At 45.4% G+C, this 15835-nt stretch overlaps 13 non-coding genes across 13 annotated transcripts; 7 read left to right on the top strand and 6 right to left on the bottom strand.

Annotated features, from left to right (window-relative positions):
- Window positions 1–4118: 4118 nt before the first annotated feature.
- trnal-cag (transfer RNA leucine (anticodon CAG)) lies at window positions 4119–4201 on the top strand. The gene has a single exon. It is a non-coding gene; the product is annotated as a tRNA-Leu (tRNA).
- Window positions 4202–4945: 744 nt separating this feature from the next.
- trnag-gcc (transfer RNA glycine (anticodon GCC)) lies at window positions 4946–5016 on the bottom strand. The gene has a single exon. It is a non-coding gene; the product is annotated as a tRNA-Gly (tRNA).
- Window positions 5017–5773: 757 nt separating this feature from the next.
- On the top strand, window positions 5774–5856 carry trnal-cag (transfer RNA leucine (anticodon CAG)). The gene has a single exon. It is a non-coding gene; the product is annotated as a tRNA-Leu (tRNA).
- A 744-nt stretch (window positions 5857–6600) lies between these two features.
- On the bottom strand, window positions 6601–6671 carry trnag-gcc (transfer RNA glycine (anticodon GCC)). Its single transcript has one exon. It is a non-coding gene; the product is annotated as a tRNA-Gly (tRNA).
- Window positions 6672–7523: 852 nt separating this feature from the next.
- trnal-cag (transfer RNA leucine (anticodon CAG)) lies at window positions 7524–7606 on the top strand. The gene has a single exon. It is a non-coding gene; the product is annotated as a tRNA-Leu (tRNA).
- Window positions 7607–8350: 744 nt separating this feature from the next.
- trnag-gcc (transfer RNA glycine (anticodon GCC)) lies at window positions 8351–8421 on the bottom strand. The gene has a single exon. It is a non-coding gene; the product is annotated as a tRNA-Gly (tRNA).
- Window positions 8422–9273: 852 nt separating this feature from the next.
- Window positions 9274–9356, top strand: trnal-cag (transfer RNA leucine (anticodon CAG)). Its single transcript has one exon. It is a non-coding gene; the product is annotated as a tRNA-Leu (tRNA).
- A 744-nt stretch (window positions 9357–10100) lies between these two features.
- Window positions 10101–10171, bottom strand: trnag-gcc (transfer RNA glycine (anticodon GCC)). The gene has a single exon. It is a non-coding gene; the product is annotated as a tRNA-Gly (tRNA).
- An 852-nt stretch (window positions 10172–11023) lies between these two features.
- Window positions 11024–11106, top strand: trnal-cag (transfer RNA leucine (anticodon CAG)). Its single transcript has one exon. It is a non-coding gene; the product is annotated as a tRNA-Leu (tRNA).
- A 744-nt stretch (window positions 11107–11850) lies between these two features.
- Window positions 11851–11921, bottom strand: trnag-gcc (transfer RNA glycine (anticodon GCC)). Its single transcript has one exon. It is a non-coding gene; the product is annotated as a tRNA-Gly (tRNA).
- Window positions 11922–12774: 853 nt separating this feature from the next.
- On the top strand, window positions 12775–12857 carry trnal-cag (transfer RNA leucine (anticodon CAG)). Its single transcript has one exon. It is a non-coding gene; the product is annotated as a tRNA-Leu (tRNA).
- Window positions 12858–13601: 744 nt separating this feature from the next.
- Window positions 13602–13672, bottom strand: trnag-gcc (transfer RNA glycine (anticodon GCC)). Its single transcript has one exon. It is a non-coding gene; the product is annotated as a tRNA-Gly (tRNA).
- Window positions 13673–14611: 939 nt separating this feature from the next.
- On the top strand, window positions 14612–14694 carry trnal-cag (transfer RNA leucine (anticodon CAG)). The gene has a single exon. It is a non-coding gene; the product is annotated as a tRNA-Leu (tRNA).
- Window positions 14695–15835: the final 1141 nt, after the last annotated feature.

Raw genomic sequence — 15835 nt, 5'->3', positions numbered from 1 at the left:
ACTCCATCAGACTGTATAACTCTTTGATAAATAGATGAGCTCATTTACTTAATTGAATTTCCCTTTGGGATAAATAAAGTTCCTCTTATCTTATCCTTATATTTGCCCCTCATGCTCCCCTGCATGCACATCAAGATAAAATCCCCCTCAGGTGCCCATGAGGTGGGTTTTGTGAATAGGAAATCCTTTCACAGCATTAATGTTTAGGTGAACATGACTTTTTGATATTGTCGATTAATGAACACTGTACACTGCTTGTGATGTCAGTTGACTGGTTTAACAGTCTTCATCTTATAATTTCAGATGGTCTGCAATGCTGACTGTCTGATCAGCAATGTTGTGGCAAAGTGGCCTGGCTCAGTCCATGACTCCAGAGTCTTTCAGACCTCTGGAATCTATCAGCACCTATCACAAGGTGAGCCACACAACCTCTATTAATAACCACTTTTTACATCATGGCTGTGTCAAGAATGTCACTCTATTTATGAGGTTGTGATGACGAGATTTTGTATTGACAGGTGAATTCTCTGGTGTGTTGCTGGGGGACAGGGGGTATGCCTGCCAGCCTTTTCTCCTGACACCACAGACCCCCAGGGGGCGCAGCAGGCCTTACAGTCCTGCCCATGCCAGGACAAGGGCAGGACTGAAATGACCTTTGGCCTCCTGAAGGTGTTTTCACTGTCTTTAGGACTTAAGGGTCAGCCCTTTGAGGGCATGTGACATCACTGTGGCCTGTGCTGTCCTCCACAGTGTGGCCTGCCTGAGGAAGGAGAGGGCCCCCAGAGTGCCATCACACAGACTGGGATAATCCTGCATCTTCCCTGATGACGACAGTGGTCGGCTGCTCAGGGACCAATATGTGTTAAATTATTTTAGTTAACATGCATGGTTTAAATTTAAGTTAAATATGGCCTGCATTGGCAGATATTTTTTTTTCCCTTTTTTTTAAAATTCAGTTTAAATTGATTTGGCCTCTTATGTTGTTTGTGCTGTATACTGTGTGCATACAAGCTTGCTACTGCATCCATTCATTTGTCTGTTCATTTGTTGTGTATGGATTTGTCCTGCATTTATTTCAGTGTGCAGACATGCAGGGTGTATTACATACAGACCTTTGACTGTGTCTTTATTCTTGTGTTGTATAATATGCTTTGATTCCGTGCTTTCTATCTTGTAGAGTCACTGTGTGAGTGTTCAGTTTTGAAAGGAGCTGATGGATTACCTGCTTTGATTTATCCTTATTCAATAAAGGAACATCATGACTCTTTGATGTGTATTTATATGGGATGTGTATTTTATAGTCTATGGGAAACTGTAAATTATCTAATGATTGCAACATCATCTAAAATCATCTATCTACAATGATTGAAATGAATGGTCACAGATGTTTAAATAATGACAGTGGGTCTAGTTTCGACACCTTCCTAAAATAATCGCCTACGTTTTTTTTTTTTTGTTTGTTTGTTTGTTTTTTTTGTCAAAAATTAGTTTTTTGCCTAAATCATCTCCTCTTGATGCTGGCCACCTCTGGAAGTATAACTCCCTAAATCAAGAGTGTGTCAAAACTGTGACTTGTTTATTTTGCCTAAGTCAAAAGAAAATGTGACTTAAGGAATTTTACGTTATTTAGGCTATTTTAGGCTATTTTAAGCGTTTCAAGATGGCAGCGGTATCAAGAAGAAAGGAAAATTTTCTCTGCCAATGAAGTTACTTCAATGATCCAGGGCTCATCCCCAATTGGTAAGTGATGAGGTTTAGTATAACATTGGCATATAACGTATTACAATTGCCTAAGTCATTTATTTCTGTTATGTTACATAATTGACTGACATTGTTTTTAGTATGTCAGTAGTCATCTTTTTATAACCTTTTTGAGTGAAATTATCAATAAATATCATAGTTAATTTTTGTTGAATTTTTTAGTGTCTCCTGAAAAACCTGAAAAAATGACTTAGGCGATTATTTTAGGAAGGTGTTGATGTGATAACAATGTGTAGTGGGCAGTGGAATAACTATTAGTTTCCGTTTGTGGTGACTGTTGACTGAGATAAGGGATGAGATTAAATAAATCCTGGAACTTAGCCTGGTCTGGAGCAGGCTAGCTCCACAGAATAAATCTCCATGGTAATTTATGTCATAACATATCCCGCTATCCACTATCCCACTTTGTGCAACCGCATCATGGATAAATTAATCCAGGATAACCAAGATATCCTGGCTTAATCCCTTATCCTAGTTTTGTGCAATACCCCTCTGGTCAGGGGACATACATGCTTTCCCTTTTGCACATCTCGACTGTGTTGCACTGTGAATTGGCACGAGAAACACGATTAAAATTATTTTTTCTTGTTTCATTTTGAATTGCAGGCATGATCTCTAAATGTGATGATTTTGTAAGTGAAACCATTCCCGCACCCCAAATCAGAAAAGGACTTATTTATTTACTAAAGAAAAAAACTCTTATTTAACCCCGAATAACACACTATTTACCGCCCGGTGAGAGCATCCGGAGAGAGGGCATCACTGCTATTTGCTGCATGCTCCGCAATGTCCGCTTGTGGATAAACTCAAGAGGGCGATGATGATGATGATGATGATGATGATGGTGATGGTGAGGATGATGATGATGATGATGGTGAGGATGGTGATGATGATGATGATGATGATGATGATGTGCATTTTTTTCTCCCGGCTTTTTCATGATGGCCTTTTCATCATGACTCAAAATAAAATCTACAGAAGAAACTCTGTGTCATTAGTGAACAGAAAATACTACTAATAATTTAGATCGGAACAGATCAAAGTTGCTCTATAACCTACCTGATAACGGGAAAGACATCGTGAATCATCTTTTATTCTACTCGGTCAGCTCATTTCTCTCACTAAATTGCATTGCATGTTTGTTTTTTTATTGTATGTTAGTTTACTCTGTTATTAGAAAAGTAGTCTAGAACACAGCTTTGGACAGAATACAGTGCATATTTCACCTTCCCCCCCTCCAGTTAAGTCTACTGGGCCCTTAATTAAACCACGGAAATTTTACAGCGTGCCTTCACATGTTTCACAGCCAGCCAGTTGATTACCTGCGGTTGGACTCATCTCTCTACGCCACAAGGGGGCGCCAGTTGATCGGTGAAACCCGACGTCAAAACGCGGTTTGATACGCGAAACCACACGACCCTGTTGAATACCCGACTCGTTAAAATTTGCTCTTGTTTTTCTTGGTTAGTTAACCATGGTCATCTCCAACAGGGCAGAGTGGAGCAGGTGTGTCTCCTCCAGTCCGGGACGCAGTGGATTATCAGGTGAGTGATTTTCCGAGCTAGCTAACGTTAACTGCCCGCTTGGCTAACACACGTCTTTGCTAATGGCAGAATAAGATATTGAGAGCACTGGTATTGAAACAGTTTGACAAATTAGCAGATAGACCATTTTAGTGCCTGTTTAGGCCAACAAAACAACAGGAATATTCGTGATTGTTTTCTCTCATGAGGTAATGAAGTGTAAGAGGCGGAATAATCCACTCGGAGGTGAACTTTTCAGGTATGATTGGTCAGTGAAGGCACCTTGACTACTGCTATGCAATGCACAGCAATGTTTAGTTGTCAACACAAGGACTATATAGTGTTTACTAATATTGAAATTATATTGACATGGTGATATTTCCTTAGACTAGAGTTTGACTGTTTGATTTTGATTTTTGTTATCGTGACATGATTTAAGTCTTGTCTTTTGCTAGTTTTAATGACTAAATCATAATGAAGGGATGAAATTTTCTGGACTTAATAGACTGATTTAGCAGTTTGGTTATTTGCCTCAATCTGCATGGTCGTCACATCCATATGACGAATTACTGTTCTTCAAAAAAAAAAAAAAAAAAAAAAAAAACAAACTGCAATATGTGAACTTAATGTGAAAGTATCAGTGGTCAGTTAATCAGTCAAATATGTGTTTTTAACAGGTTATTAAACAGTGTTGAGGTCGTAGTCTCCCCTGGGGGTACGAATTTTAATCTCATTTTTGAAATTGTCAGTTTTGTACAGGAACTGGAACCAGTCAAGTGTTGCTGGTTACCGAGCGCATTTCCGAAATGGACGTGTTGCCTTTTGCTGAAAAGAGTCAGGATGGCCGAGCGGTCTAAGGCGCTGCGTTCAGGTCGCAGTCTCCCCTGGAGGCGTGGGTTCGAATCCCACTTCTGACAGCCAATGTTTTGTACAGGAGCTGGAACCAGTCAAGTGTTGCTGGTGGTTCTCCAATTAGCTGCACTGGTGTGCATTACAAGATGCAATCAGTGGGCTATGTGGATACTGGAAAATGTGTCAGAAAATGGACATCATCAGCGCTCTGGAGCACCCTGTGATGCATCTTGCTTTGCAGCAGCAGTGAATCCGCACTAGCCAAAGCTGCACCCTTCAGACTGACTGTCAAAGTGACAGCTGGACAACAAAAAGTGTCACTCCGTATGGCACCCCCAACCTCTCACATTTTTGTAGTGTATGACTGGTTTTGAGGGCCCACTGTGACTTTTCTTTAAGCGCTTGAGCCTTCATGATATTGTCCTGTTGTGTTGCAGCACAAGTCTGTGTGAGTGTTTGAACACTGATTCTGTGCAGAGGCAATGAAAGTGTGCAGTGTGCAGATGGCCACACACGTGCACCATTTGTGATGACCTGCAAAAAGGAGTTCTGTAAAGCCTCTGCACCTTATTAAATACGTGGAGTTACCCCAGCTGTGTCAGAGCACAAGTGTCGAGAAGACGGTGCAGAAGGCGCTCAGTTTTGCATAGGAGTATGTGAAATCTGCTGAATGATGAGGACATTGTGTTGAAAGTGTTGTGGAAGCGGTAGGCTGCCTCTGCATGTGCAGCGGCACTGAAGGCAGTCTCCGTGCCACCCCTGTAGTTGTTTGCACCCTTTCAGTTAGGCATGGAGGTTGAAAAGGTTTATGCATTGGCCGGGAATCGAACCCGGGCCTCCCGCGTGGCAGGCGAGAATTCTACCACTGAACCACCAATGCTAGTCAAAAGGGCTAATTGTAGCCCTCAGAGCCAGACTTGCAGGCACAAACGCATGACTCTGCTGGGAGGACAGCTGCCAGATGTTGCACGGGTCCTCCCAGTGGCAAGACAAGCTAGTGCACACCAAGTTTGGTGGCAGTGGTACAGGTTGTTACATAGTCAAGCCATTCTATGCAGTTATCATGTTTGTGGGCACATGGCGTCCTGTTCATTTTGCAATTTGCAGGTCCTCTAAAAACGCCTCAGTGTCTTAGTCATGCCTCAAGGGAAGTGTGGTCAAAATCAGGGGACTCAGGTTAAGTGTCGTGGAAATCGGACCACCGGCCTGTGACCTTTGTTTGGCGGGCACTTTTACCAATTGCATATAGCCAGAAATTTGCTGCGTGCATCTAGAAACTGGAACAGGCTTCTATCAGCCTGAAAAGTTAAAAAAAAAAAAAAAAAAAGAGTCACGCAGTGGAATTGGCACAAGCCTGAAAAAGCTTTTAACAATTACAGGTAGCCAAAGATTTGCTGTGTGTGCATTTGAAAGGTGGAATAGGCTCCAAATGTCCGACAAAGTTTGGGGAAAAAAACGGTCATGCAGGAGAAGCGAGTGAACCCTTGAAAAAGTAGTGTGTAAAGAAAAGAAAGAAAGAAGAAGTAGAAGACAAAGACGACCAAGAAGACGGTGTAGAAAAACAACAGGGTTCCAAGTGTTTTGTGCTTTGACCGAGCGCATTTCCGAAACGGACGTGTTGCCTTTTGCTGAAAAGAGTCAGGATGGCCGAGCGGTCTAAGGCGCTGCGTTCAGGTCGCAGTCTCCCCTGGAGGCGTGGGTTCGAATCCCACTTCTGACAGCCAGTGTTTTGTACAGGAGTTGGAACCAGTCAAGTGTTGCTGGTGGCTCTCCAATTAGCTGCACTGGTGTGCATTACAAGATACAATCAGTGGGCTATGTGGATACTGGAAAATGTGTCAGAAAATGGACATCATCAGCGCTCTGGAGCATCCTGTGATGCATCTTGCTTTGCAGCAGCAGTGAATCCGCACTAGCCGAAGCTGCACCCTTCAGACTGACTGTCAAAGTGACAGCTGGACAACAAAAAGTGTCACTCCGTATGGCACCCCCAACCTCTCACATTTTTGTAGTGTATGACTGGTTTTGAGGGCCCACTGTGACTTTTCTTTAAGCGCTTGAGCCTTCATGATATTGTCCTGTTGTGTTGCAGCACAAGTCTGTGTGAGTGTTTGAACACTGATTCTGTGCAGAGGCAATGAAAGTGTGCAGTGTGCAGATGGCCACACACGTGCACCATTTGTGATGACTTGCAAAAAGGAGTTCTGTAAAGCCTCTGCACCTTATTAAATACGTGGAGTTACCCCAGCTGTGTCAGAGCACAAGTGGCGAGAAGACGGTGCAGAAGGCGCTCAGTTTGGCATAGGAGTATGTGAAATCTGCTGAATGATGAGGACATTGTGTTGAAAGTGTTGTGGAAGCGGTAGGCTGCCTCTGCATGTGCAGCGGCACTGAAGGCAGTCTCCGCGCCACCCCTGTAGTTGTTTGCACCCTTTCAGTTAGGCATGGAGGTTGAAAAGGTTGATGCATTGGCCGGGAATCGAACCCGGGCCTCCCGCGTGGCAGGCGAGAATTCTACCACTGAACCACCAATGCAAGACAAAAGGGCTGATTGTAGCCCTCGGAGCCAGACTTGCAGGCACAAACGCATGACTCTGCTGTGACACAGCACATACAGTGTGTGAATGGAGCTGCAAACAGCAGTTAAGCACTCCAAGTACCAAGGAATTTGACCGCAGTGAAGCGCTCCCAGCTGGGCTGAGTTGCGCCAGATGTTGCACGGGTCCTCCCAGTGGCAAGACAAGCTAGTGCACACCAAGTTTGGTGGCAGTGGTACAGGTTGTTACATAGTCAAGCCATTCTATGCAGTTATCATGTTTGTGGGCACATGGCGTCCTGTTCATTTTGCAATTTGCAGGTCCTCTAAAAACGCCTCAGTGTCTTAGTCATGCCTCAAGGGAAGTGTGGTCAAAATCAGGGGACTCAGGTTAAGTGTCGTGGAAATCGGACCACCGGCCTGTGACCTTTGTTTGGCGGGCACTTTTACCAATTGCATATAGCCAGAAATTTGCTGCGTGCATCTAGAAACTGGAACAGGCTTCTATCAGCCTGAAAAGTTAAAAAAAAAAAAAAAAAAAGAGTCACGCAGTGGAATTGGCACAAGCCTGAAAAAGCTTTTAACAATTACAGGTAGCCAAAGATTTGCTGTGTGTGCATTTGAAAGTTGGAATAGGCTCCAAATGTCCGACAAAGTTTGGGGAAAAAAACGGTCATGCAGGAGAAGCGAGTGAACCCTTGAAAAAGTAGTGTGTAAAGAAAAGAAAGAAAGAAGAAGTAGAAGACAAAGACGACCAAGAAGACGGTGTAGAAAAACAACAGGGTTCCAAGTGTTTTGTGCTTTGACCGAGCGCATTTCCGAAACGGACGTGTTGCCTTTTGCTGAAAAGAGTCAGGATGGCCGAGCGGTCTAAGGCGCTGCGTTCAGGTCGCAGTCTCCCCTGGAGGCGTGGGTTCGAATCCCACTTCTGACAGCCAGTGTTTTGTACAGGAGTTGGAACCAGTCAAGTGTTGCTGGTGGCTCTCCAATTAGCTGCACTGGTGTGCATTACAAGATACAATCAGTGGGCTATGTGGATACTGGAAAATGTGTCAGAAAATGGACATCATCAGCGCTCTGGAGCATCCTGTGATGCATCTTGCTTTGCAGCAGCAGTGAATCCGCACTAGCCGAAGCTGCACCCTTCAGACTGACTGTCAAAGTGACAGCTGGACAACAAAAAGTGTCACTCCGTATGGCACCCCCAACCTCTCACATTTTTGTAGTGTATGACTGGTTTTGAGGGCCCACTGTGACTTTTCTTTAAGCGCTTGAGCCTTCATGATATTGTCCTGTTGTGTTGCAGCACAAGTCTGTGTGAGTGTTTGAACACTGATTCTGTGCAGAGGCAATGAAAGTGTGCAGTGTGCAGATGGCCACACACGTGCACCATTTGTGATGACTTGCAAAAAGGAGTTCTGTAAAGCCTCTGCACCTTATTAAATACGTGGAGTTACCCCAGCTGTGTCAGAGCACAAGTGGCGAGAAGACGGTGCAGAAGGCGCTCAGTTTGGCATAGGAGTATGTGAAATCTGCTGAATGATGAGGACATTGTGTTGAAAGTGTTGTGGAAGCGGTAGGCTGCCTCTGCATGTGCAGCGGCACTGAAGGCAGTCTCCGCGCCACCCCTGTAGTTGTTTGCACCCTTTCAGTTAGGCATGGAGGTTGAAAAGGTTGATGCATTGGCCGGGAATCGAACCCGGGCCTCCCGCGTGGCAGGCGAGAATTCTACCACTGAACCACCAATGCAAGACAAAAGGGCTGATTGTAGCCCTCGGAGCCAGACTTGCAGGCACAAACGCATGACTCTGCTGTGACACAGCACATACAGTGTGTGAATGGAGCTGCAAACAGCAGTTAAGCACTCCAAGTACCAAGGAATTTGACCGCAGTGAAGCGCTCCCAGCTGGGCTGAGTTGCGCCAGATGTTGCACGGGTCCTCCCAGTGGCAAGACAAGCTAGTGCACACCAAGTTTGGTGGCAGTGGTACAGGTTGTTACATAGTCAAGCCATTCTATGCAGTTATCATGTTTGTGGGCACATGGCGTCCTGTTCATTTTGCAATTTGCAGGTCCTCTAAAAACGCCTCAGTGTCTTAGTCATGCCTCAAGGGAAGTGTGGTCAAAATCAGGGGACTCAGGTTAAGTGTCGTGGAAATCGGACCACCGGCCTGTGACCTTTGTTTGGCGGGCACTTTTACCAATTGCATATAGCCAGAAATTTGCTGCGTGCATCTAGAAACTGGAACAGGCTTCTATCAGCCTGAAAAGTTAAAAAAAAAAAAAAAAAAAGAGTCACGCAGTGGAATTGGCACAAGCCTGAAAAAGCTTTTAACAATTACAGGTAGCCAAAGATTTGCTGTGTGTGCATTTGAAAGTTGGAATAGGCTCCAAATGTCCGACAAAGTTTGGGGAAAAAAACGGTCATGCAGGAGAAGCGAGTGAACCCTTGAAAAAGTAGTGTGTAAAGAAAAGAAAGAAAGAAGAAGTAGAAGACAAAGACGACCAAGAAGACGGTGTAGAAAAACAACAGGGTTCCAAGTGTTTTGTGCTTTGACCGAGCGCATTTCCGAAACGGACGTGTTGCCTTTTGCTGAAAAGAGTCAGGATGGCCGAGCGGTCTAAGGCGCTGCGTTCAGGTCGCAGTCTCCCCTGGAGGCGTGGGTTCGAATCCCACTTCTGACAGCCAGTGTTTTGTACAGGAGTTGGAACCAGTCAAGTGTTGCTGGTGGCTCTCCAATTAGCTGCACTGGTGTGCATTACAAGATACAATCAGTGGGCTATGTGGATACTGGAAAATGTGTCAGAAAATGGACATCATCAGCGCTCTGGAGCATCCTGTGATGCATCTTGCTTTGCAGCAGCAGTGAATCCGCACTAGCCGAAGCTGCACCCTTCAGACTGACTGTCAAAGTGACAGCTGGACAACAAAAAGTGTCACTCCGTATGGCACCCCCAACCTCTCACATTTTTGTAGTGTATGACTGGTTTTGAGGGCCCACTGTGACTTTTCTTTAAGCGCTTGAGCCTTCATGATATTGTCCTGTTGTGTTGCAGCACAAGTCTGTGTGAGTGTTTGAACACTGATTCTGTGCAGAGGCAATGAAAGTGTGCAGTGTGCAGATGGCCACACACGTGCACCATTTGTGATGACTTGCAAAAAGGAGTTCTGTAAAGCCTCTGCACCTTATTAAATACGTGGAGTTACCCCAGCTGTGTCAGAGCACAAGTGGCGAGAAGACGGTGCAGAAGGCGCTCAGTTTGGCATAGGAGTATGTGAAATCTGCTGAATGATGAGGACATTGTGTTGAAAGTGTTGTGGAAGCGGTAGGCTGCCTCTGCATGTGCAGCGGCACTGAAGGCAGTCTCCGCGCCACCCCTGTAGTTGTTTGCACCCTTTCAGTTAGGCATGGAGGTTGAAAAGGTTGATGCATTGGCCGGGAATCGAACCCGGGCCTCCCGCGTGGCAGGCGAGAATTCTACCACTGAACCACCAATGCAAGACAAAAGGGCTGATTGTAGCCCTCGGAGCCAGACTTGCAGGCACAAACGCATGACTCTGCTGTGACACAGCACATACAGTGTGTGAATGGAGCTGCAAACAGCAGTTAAGCACTCCAAGTACCAAGGAATTTGACCGCAGTGAAGCGCTCCCAGCTGGGCTGAGTTGCGCCAGATGTTGCACGGGTCCTCCCAGTGGCAAGACAAGCTAGTGCACACCAAGTTTGGTGGCAGTGGTACAGGTTGTTACATAGTCAAGCCATTCTATGCAGTTATCATGTTTGTGGGCACATGGCGTCCTGTTCATTTTGCAATTTGCAGGTCCTCTAAAAACGCCTCAGTGTCTTAGTCATGCCTCAAGGGAAGTGTGGTCAAAATCAGGGGACTCAGGTTAAGTGTCGTGGAAATCGGACCACCGGCCTGTGACCTTTGTTTGGCGGGCACTTTTACCAATTGCATATAGCCAGAAATTTGCTGCGTGCATCTAGAAACTGGAACAGGCTTCTATCAGCCTGAAAAGTTAAAAAAAAAAAAAAAAAAAGAGTCACGCAGTGGAATTGGCACAAGCCTGAAAAAGCTTTTAACAATTACAGGTAGCCAAAGATTTGCTGTGTGTGCATTTGAAAGTTGGAATAGGCTCCAAATGTCCGACAAAGTTTGGGGAAAAAAACGGTCATGCAGGAGAAGCGAGTGAACCCTTGAAAAAGTAGTGTGTAAAGAAAAGAAAGAAAGAAGAAGTAGAAGACAAAGACGACCAAGAAGACGGTGTAGAAAAACAACAGGGTTCCAAGTGTTTTGTGCTTTGACCGAGCGCATTTCCGAAACGGACGTGTTGCCTTTTGCTGAAAAGAGTCAGGATGGCCGAGCGGTCTAAGGCGCTGCGTTCAGGTCGCAGTCTCCCCTGGAGGCGTGGGTTCGAATCCCACTTCTGACAGCCAGTGTTTTGTACAGGAGTTGGAACCAGTCAAGTGTTGCTGGTGGCTCTCCAATTAGCTGCACTGGTGTGCATTACAAGATACAATCAGTGGGCTATGTGGATACTGGAAAATGTGTCACAAAATGGACATCATCAGCGCTCTGGAGCATCCTGTGATGCATCTTGCTTTGCAGCAGCAGTGAATCCGCACTAGCCGAAGCTGCACCCTTCAGACTGACTGTCAAAGTGACAGCTGGACAACAAAAAGTGTCACTCCGTATGGCACCCCCAACCTCTCACATTTTTGTAGTGTATGACTGGTTTTGAGGGCCCACTGTGACTTTTCTTTAAGCGCTTGAGCCTTCATGATATTGTCCTGTTGTGTTGCAGCACAAGTCTGTGTGAGTGTTTGAACACTGATTCTGTGCAGAGGCAATGAAAGTGTGCAGTGTGCAGATGGCCACACACGTGCACCATTTGTGATGACTTGCAAAAAGGAGTTCTGTAAAGCCTCTGCACCTTATTAAATACGTGGAGTTACCCCAGCTGTGTCAGAGCACAAGTGGCGAGAAGACGGTGCAGAAGGCGCTCAGTTTGGCATAGGAGTATGTGAAATCTGCTGAATGATGAGGACATTGTGTTGAAAGTGTTGTGGAAGCGGTAGGCTGCCTCTGCATGTGCAGCGGCACTGAAGGCAGTCTCCGCGCCACCCCTGTAGTTGTTTGCACCCTTTCAGTTAGGCATGGAGGTTGAAAAGGTTGATGCATTGGCCGGGAATCGAACCCGGGCCTCCCGCGTGGCAGGCGAGAATTCTACCACTGAACCACCAATGCAAGACAAAAGGGCTGATTGTAGCCCTCGGAGCCAGACTTGCAGGCACAAACGCATGACTCTGCTGTGACACAGCACATACAGTGTGTGAATGGAGCTGCAAACAGCAGTTAAGCACTCCAAGTACCAAGGAATTTGACCGCAGTGAAGCGCTCCCAGCTGGGCTGAGTTGCGCCAGATGTTGCACGGGTCCTCCCAGTGGCAAGACAAGCTAGTGCACACCAAGTTTGGTGGCAGTGGTACAGGTTGTTACATAGTCAAGCCATTCTATGCAGTTATCATGTTTGTGGGCACATGGCGTCCTGTTCATTTTGCAATTTGCAGGTCCTCTAAAAACGCCTCAGTGTCTTAGTCATGCCTCAAGGGAAGTGTGGTCAAAATCAGGGGACTCAGGTTAAGTGTCGTGGAAATCGGACCACCGGCCTGTGACCTTTGTTTGGCGGGCACTTTTACCAATTGCATATAGCCAGAAATTTGCTGCGTGCATCTAGAAACTGGAACAGGCTTCTATCAGCCTGAAAAGTTAAAAAAAAAAAAAAAAAAAAGAGTCACGCAGTGGAATTGGCACAAGCCTGAAAAAGCTTTTAACAATTACAGGTAGCCAAAGATTTGCTGTGTGTGCATTTGAAAGTTGGAATAGGCTCCAAATGTCCGACAAAGTTTGGGGAAAAAAACGGTCATGCAGGAGAAGCGAGTGAACCCTTGAAAAAGTAGTGTGTAAAGAAAAGAAAGAAAGAAGAAGTAGAAGACAAAGACGACCAAGAAGACGGTGTAGAAAAACAACAGGGTTCCAAGTGTTTTGTGCTTTGACCGAGCGCATTTCCGAAACGGACGTGTTGCCTTTTGCTGAAAAGAGTCAGGATGGCCGAGCGGTCTAAGGCGCTGCGTTCAGGTCGCAGTCTCCCCTGGAGGCGTGGGTTCGAATCCCACTTCTGACAGCCAGTGTTTTGTACAGGAGTTGGAACCAGTCAAGTGTTGCTGGTGGCTCTCCAATTAGCTGCACTGGTGTGCATTACAAGATACAATCAGTGGGCTATGTGGATACTGGAAAATGTGTCACAAAATGGACATCATCAGCGCTCTGGAGCATCCTGTGATGCATCTTGCTTTGCAGCAGCAGTGAATCCGCACTAGCCGAAGCTGCACCCTTCAGACTGACTGTCAAAGTGACAGCTGGACAACAAAAAGTGTCACTCCGTATGGCACCCCCAACCTCTCACATTTTTGTAGTGTATGACTGGTTTTGAGGGCCCACTGTGACTTTTCTTTAAGCGCTTGAGCCTTCATGATATTGTCCTGTTGTGTTGCAGCACAAGTCTGTGTGAGTGTTTGAACACTGATTCTGTGCAGAGGCAATGAAAGTGTGCAGTGTGCAGATGGCCACACACGTGCACCATTTGTGATGACTTGCAAAAAGGAGTTCTGTAAAGCCTCTGCACCTTATTAAATACGTGGAGTTACCCCAGCTGTGTCAGAGCACAAGTGGCGAGAAGACGGTGCAGAAGGCGCTCAGTTTGGCATAGGAGTATGTGAAATCTGCTGAATGATGAGGACATTGTGTTGAAAGTGTTGTGGAAACGGTAGGCTGCCTCTGCATGTGCAGCGGCACTGAAGGCAGTCTCCGCGCCACCCCTGTAGTTGTTTGCACCCTTTCAGTTAGGCATGGAGGTTGAAAAGGTTGCTGCATTGGCCGGGAATCGAACCCGGGCCTCCCGCGTGGCAGGCGAGAATTCTACCACTGAACCACCAATGCTAGACAAAAGGGCTAATTGTAGCCCTCGGAGCCAGACTTACAGGCACAAACGCATGACTCTGCTGTGACACAGCACATACAGTGTGTGAATGGAGCTGCAAGCAGCAGTTAAGCACTCCAAGTACCAAGGAATTTGACCGCAGTGAAGCGCTCCCAGCTGGGCTGAGTTGCGCCAGATGTTGCACGGGTCCTCCCAGTGGCAAGACAAGCTAGTGCACACCAAGTTTGGTGGCAGTGGTACAGGTTGTTACATAGTCAAGCCATTCTATGCAGTTATCATGTTTGTGGGCACATGGCGTCCTGTTCATTTTGCAATTTGCAGGTCCTCTAAAAACGCCTCGGTGTCTTAGTCATGCCTCAAGGGAAGTGTGGTCAAAATCAGGGGACTCAGGTTAAGTGTTGTGGAAATCGGACCACCGGCCTGTGACCTTTGTTTGGCGGGCACTTTTACCAATTGCATATAGCCAGAAATTTGCTGCGTGCATCTAGAAACTGGAATAGGCTTCTATCAGCCTGAAAAGTTAAAAAAAAGAAAAAAGAAAAAAAAAGAGTCACAGTGGAATTGGCACAAGCCTGAAAAAGCAATGTACGAAGAATACAAAGAAAGAAGAGTAAGATGAAGAAAAAGAAATTGTTGAAAACAATAGGGTTTCAAGCACGTTGTGCTTTTAACAATTACAGGTAGCCAAAGATTTGCTGTGTGTGCATTTGAAAGTTGGAATAGGCTCCAAACGTTTGACAAAGTTTGGGGAAAAAAACGGTCATGCAGGAGAAGCGAGTGAACCCTTGAAAAAGTAGTGTGTAAAGAAAAGAAAGAAAGAAGAAGAAGAAGACAAAGACGACCAAGAAAACGGTGTAGAAAAACAACAGAGTTCCAAGTGTTTTGTGCTTTGACCGAGCGCATTTCCGAAACGGACGTATTGCCTTTTGCTGAAAAGAGTCAGGATGGCCGAGCGGTCTAAGGCGCTGCGTTCAGGTCGCAGTCTCCCCTGGAGGCGTGGGTTCGAATCCCACTTCTGACAGCCAGTGTTTTGTACAGGAGCTGGAACCAGTCGTTGTTGGTTTCTCTCCAATTAGCTGCACTGGTGTGCATTACAAGATGCAATCAGTGGGCTATGTGGATACTGGAAAATGTGTCAGAAAATGGACATCATCAGCGCTCTGGGGGAGAAACAAAAAATTGGGCAAGCACCCTATGATGCATCTTGCTTTGCAGCAGCAGTGAATCCACACTAGCTGAAGCTGCGCCCTTCAGACTGACTGTCAAAGTGACAGTACATTTGTATACACATACATATCCATATTCATGCGTTCGTGTATGTCCATGTATATATATAGATATAGATATAGATATATAGATATAGATATACATATACATATAGCAGTGTGACTGCGGAGGAGGAGGGGTGGATCAGACGGGATGGAGATGTTTGAGGAACACATCCTGCAGTTCGGAAATCCTTGTGTTGGCTCCAGAAGAGCAATTCAGATGATTCAGTACCTATTTAATTAACATCAAAATACAGCATGTGCAGTTTTGCATGCAAGTTGTATTCTATCCAAAGATACAGGTTGACTGTGATGAAAAGTTATGTAACTGGGTTTGGAAATTATCTCAGTAGTAGACCCCAAGCTGTCTTGGCTGATGGCTCTCAGTCCAGCCTCTGAGTATTAAGCAAGGTGTGCCACAAGATTCCTTTTTAGGCTGGCTTTTATTCACAGTTTTAATCAATGAATTAGGCAGAGAAATTACAAAAAAAACAATTCATCTGTATACATACAAAACTATTATTGATGCAACATTGCCCTCTGCTGCCCAGGCTGTTCAAAACTGAAATACGTTTTCTGTATTGAAGACAGCCTGTGCTTCAAAAGTCAAGTCAACAAATTGCCTAGTACTTTGAATGGCTTTTTTTTTTTTTTTTTTTTTTTTTTTTTAATAAAACATGTCTCATTCCGAAAGGGTTGCCAGACTTTCTTTCAGTCTTTTAAAAGGAGGGAAAGAAATACATAGAAATATCAGAAATTAAGCTCAAAATGACATATCTAAACGGAACAATTCCACCTTGGGTCTGAGGAACCGGTCAAGGCCAAATTTTTCTTCCCACGTGTTCCTGCACAGACAACAGGGACAAAATATTAGTGGGATAAAATAAGAAAAAC

This window comes from Myripristis murdjan, chromosome 13 (assembly GCF_902150065.1).
Source record: "Myripristis murdjan chromosome 13, fMyrMur1.1, whole genome shotgun sequence".
NCBI lineage: Eukaryota > Metazoa > Chordata > Actinopteri > Holocentriformes > Holocentridae > Myripristis > Myripristis murdjan.
Note: the sequence above shows the minus strand (reverse complement) of the source record. Positions and strands in the feature narration are given on the sequence as shown.